This window comes from Ascaphus truei, chromosome 1 (genome assembly GCF_040206685.1).
Source record: "Ascaphus truei isolate aAscTru1 chromosome 1, aAscTru1.hap1, whole genome shotgun sequence".
In the NCBI taxonomy this organism is placed as follows: Eukaryota; Metazoa; Chordata; class Amphibia; order Anura; family Ascaphidae; genus Ascaphus; species Ascaphus truei.
The window spans coordinates 207,221,939-207,241,249 of NC_134483.1; positions in this window are offsets into that span (position 1 = coordinate 207,221,939).

Consider the following 19,311-nt stretch of genomic DNA (forward strand, 5'->3'; position numbering starts at 1 on the left):
CCTACTTTTGCAGCAGAGACTTTATTAAATAGACCACTATTGTATACTGTATGTTGCTCATATTGAAGTAGTGTATTTTGGGATTAGACTGTTCCAATGAGGTATGCATCTGAAAGAGAGCCAAAAGACCTAATTTAATCTTCTTTTTCTTGCTTGATTTTCTATATTTCTTTCCACAGTATCTTCTTTCTTTCTAGCCATATAGCTGCAGCGGCTCTTATTCGAACAAATCACGGCACCGATTTCGTGTGCTCTGCTGTACTCCATGCGGCATGAGCGTGGCCAATCGCCCCAGGCACCCGTGCGTATTGCGATTGCTTTGGTTCAATTTCATGGATTCTGTTTCTTTGTGTGCAATGAAATGAATGAGTTGTAATGTGAACAGTACTGTGCTACTGTGTCAATTTAAGGTGTTTCAAGACCAGAACTCTAAAATGCCATTTTCTGCCCTCGCCGCACTCGCGTGTTAAGGCGGTAAGGTTGGAAGACATCCCGCGTCATGACATCGGTATTCCGATGTACACAACGCGTGAAGTGTTCGATTAACGGCCGCTGCAGCTTTATGTCACTGCTTAGTAATATATATATATCCTAAAATGAACAGAAACTGTAGGAAAGGACCTAATGATCAGCTATATCTATCAGCTCGTAATCCAAGGTGAAAATAATAATATTAGATAGCAGGTGCACATGTGGACTGGGATACAATCAGAAACAAAATAGAAAATACTAAGTTACTCTCAAGAAAGAAATCCACTTTGTTGCACACCACCAAATGTGAAATTAATAACTTTATTAATCGAGGGGTTACATAAAACATACATCACTGAAAGTAAATAGAAACAGTGATTAAAAATATACATACAGTGTTTAGGCGTCGATACCTCCAGGCTGCTTACTATTACTGGTTGAAATAATACCAGAGTAAGTAGCAAAGGAATGAATGGATGTTAGTGTAGAAAAAACATCACAAACAAGAGTGAGCAAATGTGGCCCAGTAGATGTAAATAACTCAATGTAGATAGGTAACCAGGTTACATAACACTCAATATGGTGATCAGATAAGGTCACCAAAATGGAAACCCTCAGAGAAAAAGGTAGAATGACTGATAGTGAAGCCAATAATAAGCCTAAATATAAGCAGCAATACAGAGACCTAATTGTAGGATTATTCAAAATAAATTGGCAACCCAGATAGTAAAAATATATCCCAGCAATTGAGCCCTAATATATAGCTAGCACGATGGTAATAAACAAGTGTGTCACCAAGGGTTAAAAATAATTGCCAAACATAGCAGAGTTATTACCATGCTATAGAGAGATTAACCATATAAGTATATTTTAGTGCCTCCTGTGGAATATACTCTGAGTGAGCTGCAGGCTAAGAGTTAAAACTATAAGCCTCCAAAACATAGCAGAGTTAATACCCTGCTACAGCAGAGACTGCGACTATTCTAACACAAACCAGTGGCAATCACCAAAAAGACCCATGTATACCCTGGTACATGCTGGAAACATGCCTTAAACTTGCCTTAAACTAGACCCAGCATTTCTGCAATGATTAATGGCCCATCAGATTAACAGCGGGGGTCCCTGGCAGTCCCATTCAAACTGAAAGGGACTGCCAGGGACCCCTGCTGTGTTAATCCTATGGGTCATTAGTCAATGCAGAAATGCCTTAAACTTGCCTTAAAGTAGCCAGGTTACACCCAGCACATACCCAGAATGTAACCAGGCTAGCTTAAGGCAAGCTTTAGAATAGTCGTGGTCTCGACTGTATAGAGAGTTGAACCAGGCGAGTAAAGAGTAGTGCATCTGGGGGAATATGCTCTGAGTAAGCTGCAGGCTAAGAGTTAACAATAACAATGTGGCTCACGGAAGAAATATGTCGCATATGGAGGAGATGTTTTTTAGCCAGTATGATAGGGATGGGCAGAGGAGAAAGTCTCTTCTGTCCTGGAGGCTATGATGAAGGGGTGGGTAGCTGGATCACATCAGTGGTTCTGGCGGATCCTACGGAGTGCTTAAGCAATTGTTCTAGGCCGGATTAAAGTTTAGTTTCTACTTTCAGAGTGGCTGAAGTAATTGTGTCAAGCACCTGTGTGGGTTATTCCCCTATCACTAGCAAAGTCCATAGGTGACCTGGGTAAAGGACACTGGGCCATTTTCTTTTTTGGTTCAGTTGATAGTTACTGCTCAAGGGCAGATGGGCCACAGATAACGTTGACTTTTCCAGGCCCATTGAGTTGTTTGACATTGTCTCAGTTTATTTTTATGGTTTCAGAAGATGTTGTTCTCCCCTCCCACCCTTCCACTCCGGTTCCAGAGGTAGCTTCCAGGGTCATTTCCCACTCACAATATTGAGTAATAACAGTGGGATAGCTGATAAATGTTTGGGGTCCAGGAGGATGACCGGGGGATGGAATTTTTTTTCCCGATAATAATCTTATTTCATAACGCAAAAGGCTTTAACAGCCCAGCCAAGAGGCAATTAGCAATATCAGATTATAAGAGAAAGAATGTGGATATATTACTATTACAAGAGGCGTTCTTCAGCACAGAATGTGCCTCTAAATATTTCTAAAAATTTCAGTCAGTTTTACATTTCTTCAGCCCAGACTAAGAAGAGAGGCGTTTCATTTCTAATTAACAACAGACTCCCTTTGGGGGTTGAAGGAGTAGGCAAGACAAGGAGGGCAGATTTCTAATATTGGAAGGGGCAATACAGGGTCAGCCATTGACAGTTGCAAATGTTTATGCACCATGTGAATCAGATCCATTGTTTTTCCCCTCTTTCTTTGAAATATTAAATAAGGTCAAGAGGGGACACACTATACTAGTGGGTGATTTTAATTTAGCACTAGATCCTGACATGGATAGGTCAACACATCGCTTTCATTTGTGCAAGGTGGAAACACAAGTGCTTGGTATAGGGCTAAAGGATGTGCAGTTATTGGATCTCTCAAAGCAATTACATCCAAGTGAGAAGGGATACACCTTCTTTTCTAATCCGCATATGAACTACAGTAGAATAAATTATTTCTTTATTTCAAACAGAATGGTCCCAATGGTCACAGCTACCCAGATTCATGAGAGGGGGGAGAGAACCCTCACGACTGCTATAAGGAATAGTGTGTGATTGGTGTTACAGTCTGGGGTAATATACAGACAATGAACTATAGAGAAAAGAACCCCAATAGGTGAGAGCACTCTATCACAGTAAGATCACAGAGTCAGCACACATAGAAGGACCTATGTGGTAGAATGGGTAATATAAGTGCAAAGATATGGTGTATAAATTAAAAACACTTTATTAAAGAGCCATGCTCTAAAATTAAAATAGAACGCAAATTAGTTCAAATGGCTGTAAGTGGACTCAATATGAAGCCGCAACAAAAAAGCGAATATTAAAACAAGTATGGCAGAACGGATCACAAGGTCGGGTGGTTATAATATATCCAACCACCCGAAATAGGTAGGTATCTAACACCATAGGTAGTGTGTTTTATATGGGTCTTACTTTGGTCTAATAGCCTTAATGCCACATAGTCTAGGGTAATCCAGTTCCCGCACTGATCAGCTGATGGTATGTAAATAGTGGAATCAACACTGCAACACCCTGCACATCCTCCACAATTGTTTTCCTTAAATTTGCCGGCAGACCCTTCTTGCTTTTATTCCCTTCATAATTTACATTGTGGGTTCACCCGCTGTACATCTCAAAACTGATGTGGTGTTTAAATATGGACAGGGCATATTTCTGGGCTAGACCAGCACTTCCGATCTTGTATTTCTCCCGGACTTGCTGGGGCAGTTCTCTCAAGATGAAGTCTGGGAGCTTTACAATCTTAGATGCAGGTGTGCTTCTGGCAGCGGGCGAGGGTTGGTGGTCTGGGAGGATGCTTTCCTCCTGTCGTGGCCTTACCGGGGTTATCATCTCCTGTCATGGCCTTACCGGGGTTGTCATCTCATCCTCATCAAGGGCGTACAGGTACATGTATTCTGCAAATGGAGGGGGTAAGCGCGGGGGGCCCCATGGTGCGCTTGGTGATGGAAGTGTGAAGATCACATCCAGGCCACCCTCCTGCTCCTGCGTTGGACATACAGGGGCAGGAACTCAGGGCAAAGAATAGATCCCTGCGATGTTCCGCTCCATCTTCTCCATACGCCTATCCATATTCAACATGGTCTCCAAAAGAAGATCCATCTTTTGCACCACAGAGTTGTCAGGAATTTCGACACAATTAAACTATTCAGCATGTGGGCGAACGAGCTGGATATGGTGCGAGGAGTGCTGTTGACATCTGTGTGGATGGGTGCAGGAGCAGGTGAGATGGGGTTTCAAGGAGAGCAGCGTTGTGTATGGGTGCAGGAGCAGGTGAGATGGGGGCTCCCAGCAGACCATCGGTGGACAAAGGGTCCTCCACGGGCTTCCCTTTGTTTTGCTTTGTGTGTATGGCAGCGAATTTCTTCTTGACATAATAAGGCCCAGGGTTCTTAGCCTTTGGAGTCTTCGGATCGTTTTCGTTATTCTCCTTTGGTATTTCGCTTTGGCTTAGAAACAGCTTCCGCCTTTCGCTTTCTTGTGGTTGGCACAGCAGAAGCAAGCAGGTTCCTGCGTCTGTAGAATTGGGGTAGATCCATGGAAGCAGATGGAACAATGCCGAATGCTGTATCTGGACAATGGCAAATTCAGATAGAGATCAGCGTGTGGGAGGCTATGCAATTGAATACAGTAATATAGTTATACAGTATATAGTTAGTGCAATATAGATAAAGTGCAGGAAATGCCCCCCCCCCTTCCCCCAATACTGGCAGGTAAGACACAGTGCTCCAATCCATAACTTTTTATAGTTATAGTTATACTGGAGTTATACAGTTATACTGTATATAGTTTGACAGTAGTCAAATACTCAATGCCTTTAATGCACTTTAATGCACTATTTTTTTCTTTTCTTTTCAGAGCTGAAGCACTACAGGAAGGGGGGGGACATGTGTAAAAGTATTGTACTGTGTGAATAAGGTAGTAACAGTCAGTAATTTACACTAACTCCCCCTCCCCTCTCTCAATGACAGAAGAAATACAGAAAGCAAAGCAGCTGTTACAAAGAAGATAAAGACAAAATTGTAAATTTGGAAGAAGAATTATTCATTTTTCCATGATTATCCTGTACAAATAAAATTGTTCCTTCTTTAAATTACAGTGTGTGTGTGTGTGTGTGTGTGTGTGTGTGTGTGTGTGTGTGTGTGTGTGTGTGTGTGTGTGTGTGTGTGTGTGTGTGTGTGTGTGTGTGTGTGTGTGTGTGTGTGTGTGTGTGTGTGTGTGTGTGTGTGTGTGGGTGTATGTGTGTTTGTCTGTGAGGGGGGAGGTGTGTATGCAGGATTATTAATTCAAAGAAATCTTTTGAACAGGTCATCTGAACGTTTTTAACCCCACACCACCAAATAAAAACTACAGTATGCCACCCCCCTCATAAAGTACAGTATACATGATTGTAGTGTAGAATTAAAAAGCTAGTGATTGATTCTAAGAATAGCAAAAATTGTTATGCAAGCCCATGCCGAGAAGCAAAACTAAAAAAGGGGTCTATTTTTTTTTCAGACTTGAAATTCACATTGAATGAGAAGTTATTCTCACCAAAGCCCCAAGAAGGGCTTTTCACATGTGCACATGCGTGTGTGAAAACGGCCTCAAGAATAATATACAAAGGCTCCGATTAAATGAATAGCTTTGGGGGAGGTGTCAATAAGTATTTGAAATACTGTAGGATTTGTGTTTGTGTGGGGGGTGGGAGGGGGTAGGATGTGATACTACTCAAATTTACAGCAACTTTCCCAGACCAAACGTGTGTCTAATGACCGCTCCTGGGGGAGGTGTTAGGCTTACAATGTGTGTGTGTGTGTGTCTGGGGGGGGGGGGTGGGAGGTGTGTATGCAGGATTATAAATTCAAAGAAATCTTTTGAACAGGTCATGAGAATGTTTTGAACCCCACACCCCCAAATAAAAATTACAGCATGCCACTCACCTCATAAAGTACAGTATACATGACTGTAGTGCAGAATTAAAAAGCTAGGGATTGATTGTAAGAATAGCAAAAATTGTTATGCAAGCCCATGTCGAGAAACAAAAAGGGTCTATTTTTTTTCAGACTTGAAATTCACATTAAATGAGAAGTCATTCTCGCCAAAGCCCCATATGCATTTCAACAAGGTTCCAATGAGACATACACGCATGCATCTAAATGTGATGACACGCATATGCATTTCAATAAGGTTCCAATGAGACATACAAGCATGCGCATAAAATAAAAACAATATGAAAGGAAGAGCAAGCCTACAGTAGCAACAGTTGAACTTATTGATTAATAAATAATACATATAGAATAAAAGATACACATGTTTATTTTTGTGGTTTCTTAACAGAGACATACTGTCCAAGCATTAGCGGAAAAAATATTTAACATTCGGAAGAAGAAGCAATGTTTTATATTTATGTAGCCTCTGTAAACAGCACAGGCTATACCTATCTTCCTTCTGCTGTGGTAAGTCCTGTTAAGATCAGGCACCAGAAACCATCCTGGGTTTCCCCCCTTCAGTAGCCTTATCCTGGATGATAGACACAGGCCTGGACTCTGCTGCAGGCGTGAGCATGAGGGGAGGTCCTGTTGACATCACGAGGGGCGGGGCTAGCTCTCTATTTAGCAGCCAACTCCGGTGAGTAGTGGTTCTTCATTCGAGAGTAGTTCTTCGATCGAGAGTGAGTCTTCGATCGAGAGTAGTCAGAGTCTGGAGTTGCCGGTTAGTTATGCCGGGAGTATGCAGCGCTGTTAACGGGCCATGAGTCAAGAAGTCCTGCGGATCGGGCCGAGGATTTGGAGGGGCCTAAAGTTTCCCCTGCGCAGAGTGCAGGCGAAAGCAGGGTGGAAAAAATCTGCGTCCTTTAGTAGAGCTGATAGAGTTATAGACTTGGTGGACCAATGCCCTCACCCCGCTGCCAGGGGTGATGGGGAGAATCCAAGACCCACCACGAGGCTAACCTCGGGGTGGGCCACGGGGTATTGAAGCCCTTGCTCAGACCATCCTGCCGGAAGAGTGACTTGGAGGGAAGGAGAGGAGGAATTATGTGGGCAAAGGCGAGTGGCGTATAACCCGTCCTGGCTATTGTGTTGCGGCTGTTGGAAGCCTTATCGTTGGGATATTGTTGCTTTGTCAAATAAAGAGACTATTCTTCATCCGTAAAGAATGTGTGTGACTTGGAAAGTACTACCCTGGGACCCACGGGGTTCTTCTATACCGGTCCTGTCCCGTGTTCCTGGGAGTATAGAAGATGGAGGCGCTGCACCACTAAGAGATCATGGAGGCTACCACCCCAGAAGCCCGGTCCTGGCTTCCCCACAACATCGCGGGAAGCTCAGGCCCTCCTGTTCCTCACAGGTACGCACCACACCGCATGTAATCTGCCCTCATGCACCCTAGACACCACCGTAGAGTCTGGGGGAAGGGGGGAAGCAGGGTTACATTTGTATTACTCATTTTCCCTTTATTATCCTGTACAAATACAACACTTAATTCGTACAAAATACTTCTTTCCCATGTACACCATACAGTATGAACTCGTAACGTTAATCTACAGATTACAATTCTACACACACACACTTGCAGAACTGTAAGGCAATAAAAGACAGGTTGAATTGCTATTATATTTTTAAGACAACTCGCGATCACCCACTTGAGTTTCTCGACGGTATTGCAGACTGCACTAAAATGCAATTTTCTGAACCTGATACAAACCCGAGGCAACACGCATTTTAAGGCGGTACAGTTGGGAGAAATCGCACCATCACATGGATATTCCGAGGTTTACACTGCGTGATTTGCTCAAATTATGGCCGCAGCATCTGGAAATTCATTTTTCCTGCATCAGATTGATGCCGGGGGTCTCTGGTGCTGGTATTACTGTGTATCAGCAGTATCAGAGACCCCTGGCATCGATCCGATGATGGGGAAAAAAAATCTATGTTCCTCTCTCGCATCTCTTCTCGCCAGTTTTTGCTGGTGAGAAGAATCTTTGATTAAATTGCAATTCCAGAGCCCTGATGAGATTCACAGGCTACTAGAATTGCAATTTTTTTTTCAAAATTGCAAGTTTTTGCAAGCTTCCACACAATGTGTTTGGCCAGGAACCAGAAATCATGAGAAAATGCATATCTGCATGATTCAACCAACTCATCGAGGCTTTCTGAATAGCAACATTGCAAATTTTAGTGAGAACTAAACAAAATCCTCGATGCGTTGGTTAGCGAAGTTTATACATTAGAATAGGCCCCATTGAGTCTGATCATGTATGTATGTATGTATGTATGTATGTATGTGTCTTTGTTTGTATAGCGCCATTAATGTACATAGCGCTTCACAGCAGTAATAGTTACAATCAGATAAATAATAAGATATAAATAACACAAAGGGAAGAAGTGCTTCAGACTTAAAAGTAACATTTAGGAAAAGGAGTCCCTGCTCCGAAGAGCTTACAATCTAAGTTGTTGTTCATATTAGAATGTAGAGTGTTGTTTATTACTGTGGTTACCAAATTTGTTTCAATTTTTAATATTAAATTCTCTGAAATTGATTGAGGTAATTGTCTGAAAATGTAGTACAAGTTGAAAAATAATACATGTAATGGTTTTTATCAAGAATCCAGTCAATAATTTTTTGTCACTTAAAAAAACAAAAAATAAACTAATTACAAGCTGCACTGATTTGGTTGAAAGTTTTTGCAGATCTAAGTTGGGATGGTCTGGGCAGAAATGGTCCTCAAAACTTCATCAGAATCAGTCAAGGTGTTTGGCCTGTGGAGAGAGATTACACAAACAAAAACACACAACCAAAGAGGTGACAAAATCTTCACCATGCTCACTACGCTCCCTTAGCTCATCCAATAAATAAGCAGGCATAGTAACAATTTTAAATTTGGGGAAAAAACTCCTCTTGTTTCTGTTTTTTTTTTCTTTCTCCATTGTACAGTATCTTTTGGGATTATGAAACTAATTTAGGGCTTTAGCACTACATATGTCTACAATTCCACATGGTGTTTGTTACAAGTACTGGGTGGTAATCATCCCACCACAATAAGAATGTAAAAAAGTTTTTTTTTAAATAATCTTTTCATATGTCAAGGTTAGTAAATGTTCTCTTTTCTTGTTATCACCAGTTGCCAGCTGTGGGGGAAATACAAATTTACAAATATAGAACATATGTGCATTGATGACTTAAGAGCATAAAAGGGCAGACGTGAACTAAGGACAATTGAATGTTAAATGTAGCTGATTGACACTTTAAAAACATTATTTTGAAATCCATATATTTTTCTTTCATTTATATATTTTCCATGGTAAAGAAGTGCTTTGGGGGGTTTATTTTACAATCTTTCATGTTTTTGGAGACATCAAATCCACTGGCGAATTTTTTTTTTGCTTCGTTTATTTGCAAAGTAGTTATGAAGCCATCATTCGTCAAACAAAAGAGCATAAGCAGATGATATGAAAAATGTTTGACCTGCTCCTTTAGGAGAGGTCACCACGTGCCAATTTACCTATCCAAACGCCCAGTCACAATGCACTTAATGTGAGTTTTAGCCGTGTTCCCACTGAGATAGGATACACTGGAATAAAAATCATGCTGAACCATGCTGTTGTGTCCATTTTTTACACACAGCTAATGCAGAATGGGATGTTTGGTCTGTGACTAAAATGCTGCTGGCATTCCGCCCCCATGCCGTAGGGCACTAAACTGTTTCGCATTTTGCTACACTTCAAAAATTTCCAGTGCACGCTCCCGCGCCCAACAGAAAGCGAGATGGCGTGTCGGAGCAGACGGTGTAGGCAGAGTAGCGAGCCTGAGTGGGACATTTAAACATGTGCTTATCTGAGCTGGGTCGTTTGGCTTGTTGGGGGCAACCAGGCATGAGAGCACACACTATCTTTTGGAGCGGGCGGTCGGACGCGGGAGTGGAAGCTTGTACACCAGACATTGTTGGAGCACGACAAAAGGGAGAGATGCATACAATAAGTACCATCATTTTATATAACTAAATTAATAAGATCTCATGCACAAAAAGGATTGCATACTGTAGTTGCTTTCTCTGAGATTCCAAAACACCATCATTATTTATCCCAGACCCAGCTCATCACTTTCCCACCTTGGCCAGCTTATCTATCCCTCTGTGAGTGTCCTAATAGCATTCCCATTAGCTATGTGTGGCCATTAGGACTTTGACAACAAGCTGGCCACATTGAGTCTGTTGGCTATCTTATGCTTCTTCTAAGGATTTCCCACTGGCACTGTTCATCCCTCTCAAACAGGGCTTTTTGGTGACATGTACAGGTGTAGTGTCTCTATTAAGTTTAAAGTCACACACATTACAATTGAAATACTGTACATCATGGATTGAGTGTAGGATGCTGATGTGGTGGCTGTTGTGGAAGCCCTGGGTCTGTAGAGTTAAACATTGTAATAGAACTACGGTAGTAAACATTACCTTTATTCAGATTATTAATAGGTGCTTATTGATTTCACTGATACATTTAAGGAAATGCAAAATTGTATCACAGATCGTGTAAAATGTTTATCTTGTTATCGGATTTCTATTGAAATTGGGATTATGTGTTGACATTGTAAAATACAGTTTGGAAAAGCATTGTTGCATTTGCAGCTACTATTAATCGTATGGTATCACTGCAGTATGCTGTGATCGATTGCCATGTACTCTTGCATTTGACTAGGAGTCGATTGTAAATTATTAGATAAATATAAATAAATGAATAAACAGACAACAATACACTCTGAAACAAATAAGCAAATTGATAAATATGACTGTGTGTTAATTTCAGTTGTAATTGTAAATTGTACTTTATTCTGATATGGGTTTGAGAAATATATTTCCACCCTCTTTATTAATGATTATATATCTTTTTCTAGAATTGTACAAAATAATATTGATTCTGTTTGCCTCAGAGTAATTTTATCTGACAAGAGCATTGATAAATACAGCAGAAAATGATTTCTTTACAATCAATAGGATTTGACTATAAGAATAGCACCATAGGGGGTAACCAGAAATCTCTGAGACTTTTCATTAGGTTAGAACATGAAAACAAAGAAAACAAAACTTATATTGGCTGAAGCATGCTGAATAATAACATAGCACATTAGCAGTGTGTGACATATGAAAAAATCTTTTTGCAATGTGGTATTTGTGTTGTTGTTGCATGATTACAATGTGTTGCCATGGGAAGTGTATATATATATATATATATATCTATATCTATATATATGCAAATACAACTGTATGCTCATCTGCATGTCTTAGGCAGGTCTGCAACCCCGCCTTTCACCATTATCACCCAGCACACAGCACTTCCACTGCAGCAAAAGATTCTGGGAAATGACATGCAAATGAGCACACAGTGCCACTTTTTGCTTCATTTGCATATTTGCTTTGCTGTGGAGGGTTTTTGTCACTTTTTTTACTCACCATAACTTAACTCAGTATTATGGTTGGCCTATCCTTTAGCTTCATTGCATACCCAGTTAATCAACCCCACACTGATGAGACACATTAAGGTCGAAACAGCTGTCTGTGGGTGGTTTTCTGGGTATGCACCTTAACCCTGGCTGTGCTCAAAGCTGTGACCATGCAGCAAGCTTAAGCCTATAGGGAACCATGTTAAATATGGTTTTTGAAGCAAAAAGTGGCACTGTGTGCTCATTTGCATGTCATTTCCCAGAATCCCTTGCTGCAGTGGAAGTGCTGTGTGCTGGGTGATAATGGGGAAAGGCGGGGTTGCAGACCTGCCTAAGACATGCAGATGAGCATACAGTTGTATTTGCATATTTGCTTTGCTGTGGAGGGTTTTTGTCACTTTTTTTACTCACCATAACTTAACTCTATATCTATATCTATATCTATATCTATCTCTCTCTCTCTCTCTCTCTCTCTCTCTCTCTATGTATGTCTCTCTCTCTCTCTCTATGTATGTCTCTCTCTCTCTCTCTCTCTATGTATGTCTCTCTCTCTCTCTCTCTCTCTATGTATGTCTCTCTCTCTCTCTCTCTCTATGTATGTCTCTCTCTCTCTCTCTCTCTATGTATGTCTCTCTCTCTCTCTCTCTCTATGTATGTCTCTCTCTCTCTATGTCTCTCTCTCTCTCTCTCTCTCTCTCTCTCTCTCTCTCTCTCTCTTTCTCTCTCTCTCTCTCTCTATATATATATATATATATACTTCCCATGGCAACACATTGTAATCATGCAACAACAACACAAAAATCACATTGCAAAAAGATTTTTTCATATGTCACACACTGCTAATGTGTTTGTGATATATATATATATATATATATATATATATATATAGAATCCAATGCACAGCCTGCACACCATATGCAAGTAAATAAGTTTTGGTGCTTATCCCATAAAGCAATAACAGACCATACGATACCGGTTGCAAAATGACTTCAAGGGACAGCACGCAGGTAAGTAAATCAAAAATGTTCAATATTTGATAGAAGACACAATTTTACTTGTTAGGCTGTCTTGCTTGCCGGCGGAGCGTGCAACTCACTGCACCGCGATCTGCGGTCTGCAGGAAAAAAAATTCGGAGTGGGGGGCGTGACCAAACGGGTCAGGTGGGCGGGGCCATGACGAGGGGGGGTGCAGCGATGTCGTGTGTCCGTGTGCTGTAGTGACACATCTCCAGTTTAAGCGGCTGCTGTAAAGTCCCGTCCCATCCACCGCCCCCCCTCTCCCCCCTCAGTTTGCCCTGAAGCGGGGCCCCGTCCCCCAGGCCCTGCATGTAAATGAGTGTGAGGACAGTGTAAATACATGTGTCCCGCTCCCCGCAGCCTCCCTGCTCCCCGAAGCCTCCCCTCCTCATCCTCTCCTCATTGCCAGGGGTTCCCCGTGCATCTGCTTACACTGCAGAGAGAGTCAAAAAGCCGGCAAAAAAAAAAAACAGGCCGCCTCCATACGAGCTCCTTCCCTGCTCACCTCCTCATTGGCTCATATGCGCACCACGTGACGTGCCAACGCTCCAGAACACCTTCTTCTGGTAGCGCTGGCCGGCTGACACGTCACAGCACGTAGTGAGCCACGGAGGGAAGAGGCAGCAGGGACCAATGGATTGCAGGTAAGGGGCTGGTGGCGCATGCGCACGTGGCCGCACGCACCACCGGACGCAGCGGGACCGAGCCCTTAGGCTCACAGGAGGTCTGAGTCTCTGCTAGTGAGAGCCTGGAGTGAATCTTCTGGAACAATCTTACATACAGCGCCTCCACCTGTGTAGGATGCTAGGAGTGCAGAATGTCCCCTACACAGGACCCACATATAGTAACCACATACACAAGAGTATAAGTATAACAGTTTACTCTATGCAGAATCAAACATAACACATACATCAGCAATAATAACAGTGTCCCTCTATAATACAACTACCTGTCTTCTCACAGGGCCTAAACCTCCACACCTTATTCCTCCCCCAACACCGTGTACCCAGAGTCCCACGAGTCCATTAAGAGACCCAAAACCTATATGCGGATCAGCGCTTGATGTACCGGTATGTTGGTGCACGTAAAATACGATACCTGCCCCAGTGCTCTAGCACCTGGGGCTGCAGACACTTCACAAAGGATCCGCCGCTCCGCTATTTCTTCTGCGGCGTCCTGAAACTCTGCCTGGCAGTGGGTGGCTCCCGCATGGAGTGATCCACCTCTGGAAAGTCTATTATCTATGTAGCTACAGAGAGTGATTCCTTGCACACTGACCCTTCACACTGACCCTTCTTGTCAAAGCACGCAGCACGGCAGCTGTGTCCCTGACTAAGCTGACTGCTAACAGGGCAAAGTCCCTCCCTAAGGGGCCTTCCCTAGAGCAGTGGGTGGGGGAGTGGGGGAAGTGGATGGACTGGGCGCTTCCTAAACAATATAGTAATCAGTGTGATAAGTGACACACCTTAAGTACACACAATAAACCTATCACCATATAGTGTTAAATAAAATAAAAAACAGTGTACAGCAGCAGCTCAACTTCCTCTGATGGGATCGTTCCTAATCCCAGGATGTGAAGTATTCTTTTCTTGGGGTTGAGGAGGAGCGCTGGATCTCGTGATATGTAAAAAATATATAAATATATATAGTGCAGATGGTAATTCACTGCTTTAAACAATGTAAAACATAAGAAATGAACTCACAAAATCGTATAAAATCACTGCATGTCAGAGATCCTTCTCTCTCTGACTGGAGCCCTTTGTGTTACTGGAGTCTGTATCCTCTCAGTGAAGTGGATGATATGAAAAATAAAGAAAACCACAAATAGTGCAAATAGTATGAACTATACAAATGTATTATGCACAGGTTATCAGGAAACTCACATTTTCCATTATAAAGTTGGGTGGTGGAGAGAACCGCCGATAGAAGCAGGCTGCTGTTCGGTGCTTCACTTTCCCCTCACAGTGTAGTTCAATGCCAATCTATGCCATTGCGTCACTTCCGGTTTCGCGTCACGGGTGAGGGCGGGAAGCCAGAATGGGAGTGATCTCAGCAGTGGTTTGCCAGTCCTTCCAGGCGCAGAATCTCTCAGAACTCTAACTCTACGCGTTTCGCAACAGCTTCGTCAGGAGTACAATTGTATGGGTTTGCTCTAGTGTAATATATAGGCCCATCAATTAATGTAGAAAAAAATATTGAAAGTTAACCCCCTCAGCGCTCACACATAGCGCGAGGTCCAAAGCCCCTACAGTGAATAGATACATAAATACATGGCTAAACTAAAAGAAGATAAAATATGAAGTTTTTTAATTCTGAACATATTGGTGTAAATAGAAATATTTTTGAATAAAGTATACACACTAAAATGTTTCTATATACTGTTTCTTAAAAATACACTGGCTGTGTATAGAAGTGAAGAGGTATATGGAGGAAGGAAAAAGAAGATAGACATAATTATTAATCATGGTACATTCTTAAAAAAACTTAAATGTCTTATAAATTATAATCAAATAGATCATAAAAAGGAGGGACACATTCTTAGTAAAATATACCCATAAGTTACATAAATATACATTTTTTTAAATGTGTTGGAAGGACAATTTAGAATATTGATAATATTGATAATAGATGTTATAAAATACATTATAAAATTTCTTTAAAATATAAAAAGGACAGTATAGTATGCATGCTATTTAGTATTTAGACTAGAAAAGCACCAATATCTATATCTACATTGAGACCTAGGGGGGACATGGTTTGCATTTTGTGGATCCAGTATGTTTCTCTTCTGGCCAGACTGTTTAGTCTATTGCCCCCCCGCCAATGTTTGTTGACTTGTTCGATACCCATATACTGTAAGTATTTCGGATCGGAATTATGAAAGTGCAAAAAGTGTTTAGATGTTAGTGTTATGACTAGTGTTATGACTGATGAGACCTTTTCTTATATTGCCCACATGTTCTAATATGCGTGTACGTATTGGTCTTGACATACGACCAATATACTGTAACCCGCACGGGCATTGCAATAGGTATATTACATAATCTGATTTGCAATTTATATAGCTTTCAATAGTAAAGGTCTCCCCTGTTCTCTCCACCACCCAACTTTATAATGGAAAATCTGAGTTTCCTGATAACCTGTGCATAATACATTTGTATAGTTCATACTATTTGCACTATTTGTGGTTTTCTTTATTTTTCATATCATCCACTTCACTGAGAGGATACAGACTCCAGTAACACAAATGGCTCCAGTCAGAGAGAGAAGGATCTCTGACATGCAGTGATTTTATACGATTTTTGTGAGTTCATTTCTTATGTTTTACATTGTTTAAAGCAGTGAATTACCATCTGCACTATATATATTTATATTTTTTTACATATCACGAGATCCAGCGGTCCTCCTCAACCCCAAGAAAAGAATACTTCCCTAGAGCAGCCACAACTGAAGGGGAGTTAGACCTAGCTGTGGCCAAGGGGGTAACCTGGCCTAGTGTAAGAGCACTGCTCCCTACACACATCTTCCCCTACCTTATCCCAGCACCAACTGACTCATGTGCTCCACTGTCAGCTTCCTGACTCAGCACACAACAATGTATCTTTCTCCAGCAGGAGAAGCTGCAAGCCTATTTGATGTCTGGCTGCATGTGACAGGGATCATAGGGCAGTTTCCAGAGCCTGCTGGGTATTGTAATTCTTTGCAGTGCTCTTTAACATTAGGGCCACATGCGTGATCTGTAATGGCCGCCACCACTGCTAAATGTTGTGCGAACTAGGGAATGTCCCTGACTGTGGAGCGCCTCTTCTCACTCCATGTAATGGCCGCCGCATCACGTCTGTGCACGCGCGAGCCTAATGCCAACGCAAGATGGCTGCCGTGTCGCTTCTACACACACGCGGACACAATAAAGGTGGCGGCGCCCTGCCACTGATGTCGCCGGGAGACCCCGGCGATGCACTCGCCCCTGCAACTGCCCTCACGCTGTCGCAGGTAAGGGAGAGAGTAATGATGTCTGGGGAGCCAGAGGGGACCTGGCTACATACATACATATATATATATATATATATATATATATATATATATATATATATATACACAGTTAGGTCCGGAAATAATTGGACACTGATACAAGTTTTGTTATTTCGGCTGTCTACCAAAATAAATTCAAGTTACAGTTAAATAATGAATATGGGCTTAAAGTACAGTCAATCAGCTTTAATTTGTGGGTATTCACATCCACATTGGAGGAAATGTTTAGGAATTACATCTCTTAAATATGTAGCCCCCTCTTTTTCAAGGGACCAAAAGTAATTGGACAATTGACTCAAAAGCTGTTTCATGGACAGGTGTGGGCTATCCCTTTGATATGTCATAATCAATTAAGGAGGTAAAGGGTCTGGAGTTGATTCCAGGTGTGGCATTCGTATTTGGAAGCTGTTGCTGTGAACCCACAACATGCAGTCAAAGGAGCTCTCAATGCAAGTGAAACAGGGCATCCTTAGGCTGCAAAAAAAAGAACCAAAATAATGAAAATTGTGTCAGTGTCCAATTATTTCTGGACCTAACTATATATATGTATGTATATAATATATATAATACAACAAAGACACAAGAAGTCTCAAAAACGAGCACTCAAAAAATCCCCAAAAGAATATAACTTTAATGTCCTCAATTGTAACAAAGTAAAACATGATAAAAACAAAAAGCAGAACCCTGAAATGGACTAAGTGACTACTTATAACCTATGGCCCATATAAAAAAGACCGGCCGGTCACAATATAAACCAAAAACACCTAAGGGACACACTAATGAGTAAACTGATATCAAACACATATAAATCATACACACTGCAAGATGGAAACCATAAAGGTACAAAATTAATCCACTGTGGTTGGGAAGTGTGCCGAAATCCAGAAAAAAATATGTGAAGATGGATTATAATGTTGGAAAAAATGACACAAAAAAATCTAAGTGTCACAAAAAATCCTAACATAAAAATGAACAATTGTCCAAAAGTATCCAGGATAACATGAGGTCTGAATGAACGAATAACATCTAAAGTCCATCAATTACTGCTGCGGCCAACTTGACTCTAACATTTACCCGTAATTGTCCGGGGCTTTTATTCGGCTGGCGCCAAACTTGGCCGCACGCCAGCAGCATCTTCCCCGCATCTTCCCCTCCCCGCGTGCGCATCTTCGTAGCGGTTCCCCTCCCCTTGCGACCCCCTGGCTGCTCCCCCTGGCTGCTCCTCTGCTTCACGCAGCTTCGTGCATCTTCCCCTTACCCCTTCAGCCTTCGGGGATGCTGGGGAACCCTGGCACGTGTGACCGGCGCCACAGTGACGCGCAGCATGCACCACGAAAAAAATAGCCGCGTCTGCCCGCACATTGCTCGCACTTTGCGGTGGCGGCCGCAGGAGAATGAAGGCGGCCGCCACTGTATAGCACTGGGAATAAAGAAAAAATGGTATACTCATCCCCCCTTGAGATGACTAGTGCAAAACTATAGCTCAAAGATGCCAGACAGTAGTTTCCGCCAGATATCAGAATCCAAATAGTTGTAAGTCCCAAAGTCAACCAGGGAAAAAGTGTCACCAATTAAAGTCTCAGGGTCACTGCAGCAGCTCCCACTCTACACGTGTTTCACCTTGCGGCTTCTCACTGAGTGTGGAGACTGCAGGGATAGACTCACTATTTAAAAGAAAGATTGGAATTGCAGACAGCTGTCCCCAATGTAATATCACTTGCTATTGGCTGAAAGGTCAGAAGGGAGGAGGGAGGCATGTATTTCTACTCAGCTGTCTGCTAATGATGCAGATCAACAGGCCACGATGGTATCCATAGACGCAAGTTTGTGTCTGCTGGAGGCACGTATACCTCCGCATGGTGTCATGACGTCACAGCAAATCCATCCAATCACAGGAGTTGCTCTTTGAGGCAAAACAAACAAGGAGAGGTTGTCCAGCGCCCCAATTCATCTGCCAAAGACATTCGATCTTGATCTGCGATAATAAGCATTAACCCATGCTGCAAAGCTCAGGAATGCAAATCAAATCCTGAGGTTTTCATTCTGGAAGTGCAGTCCAGTCGAATCTTTATGGCAGGATCCCCCACTGATGACATGGTGGACAGGATATACATGGTTCATTTCCTCGGATAAAAAAAGAAGAAAATTAATATATATTAAGAAAAAATGTACAGAAAATAAAAAATCCTTTCAGACATATGAAAAAAAACCCAAAGGATGATTAAGCTACTTCCCTTGTTCTTAACTATCAGCTATCAATACCTGGGAACCATGAGATTACATAGGTAAAGAAAGTCCAAATTGCATACATGCATGTAGGTACATATGCCCCACATATATGCAGGCACGTAAATATACATACCCTTGGTTTGCTATAGTTTGAACCAGGCTAAAAAAAACAAAATACATGTCACAGAAACATAGCAAAACCCAGGTAGTCGTTCAGCACCTTAGGTATCATAGTTCCGAGCTGAACGATCCACCTGTTTTCTCGCTGTAATAAAGACCTTTCCAAATCCCCTCCTCTGATGCCCAATGATACACCTTATCTATTGCAAAGGCTGACAAAAGATCAGGGTTAGAGTCATGTTTAAGTAATAAATGACGAGCCACAGTAGTGATCTTTTTAAATGCTTCGATATCTTTGTATGCATTCCGTACATTCCTGCCATGTTCTAAGACTCTGAACCTGACCTCCCTTGTAGTCATACCTACATAAATTAAGTTATAGGGACAGGTGA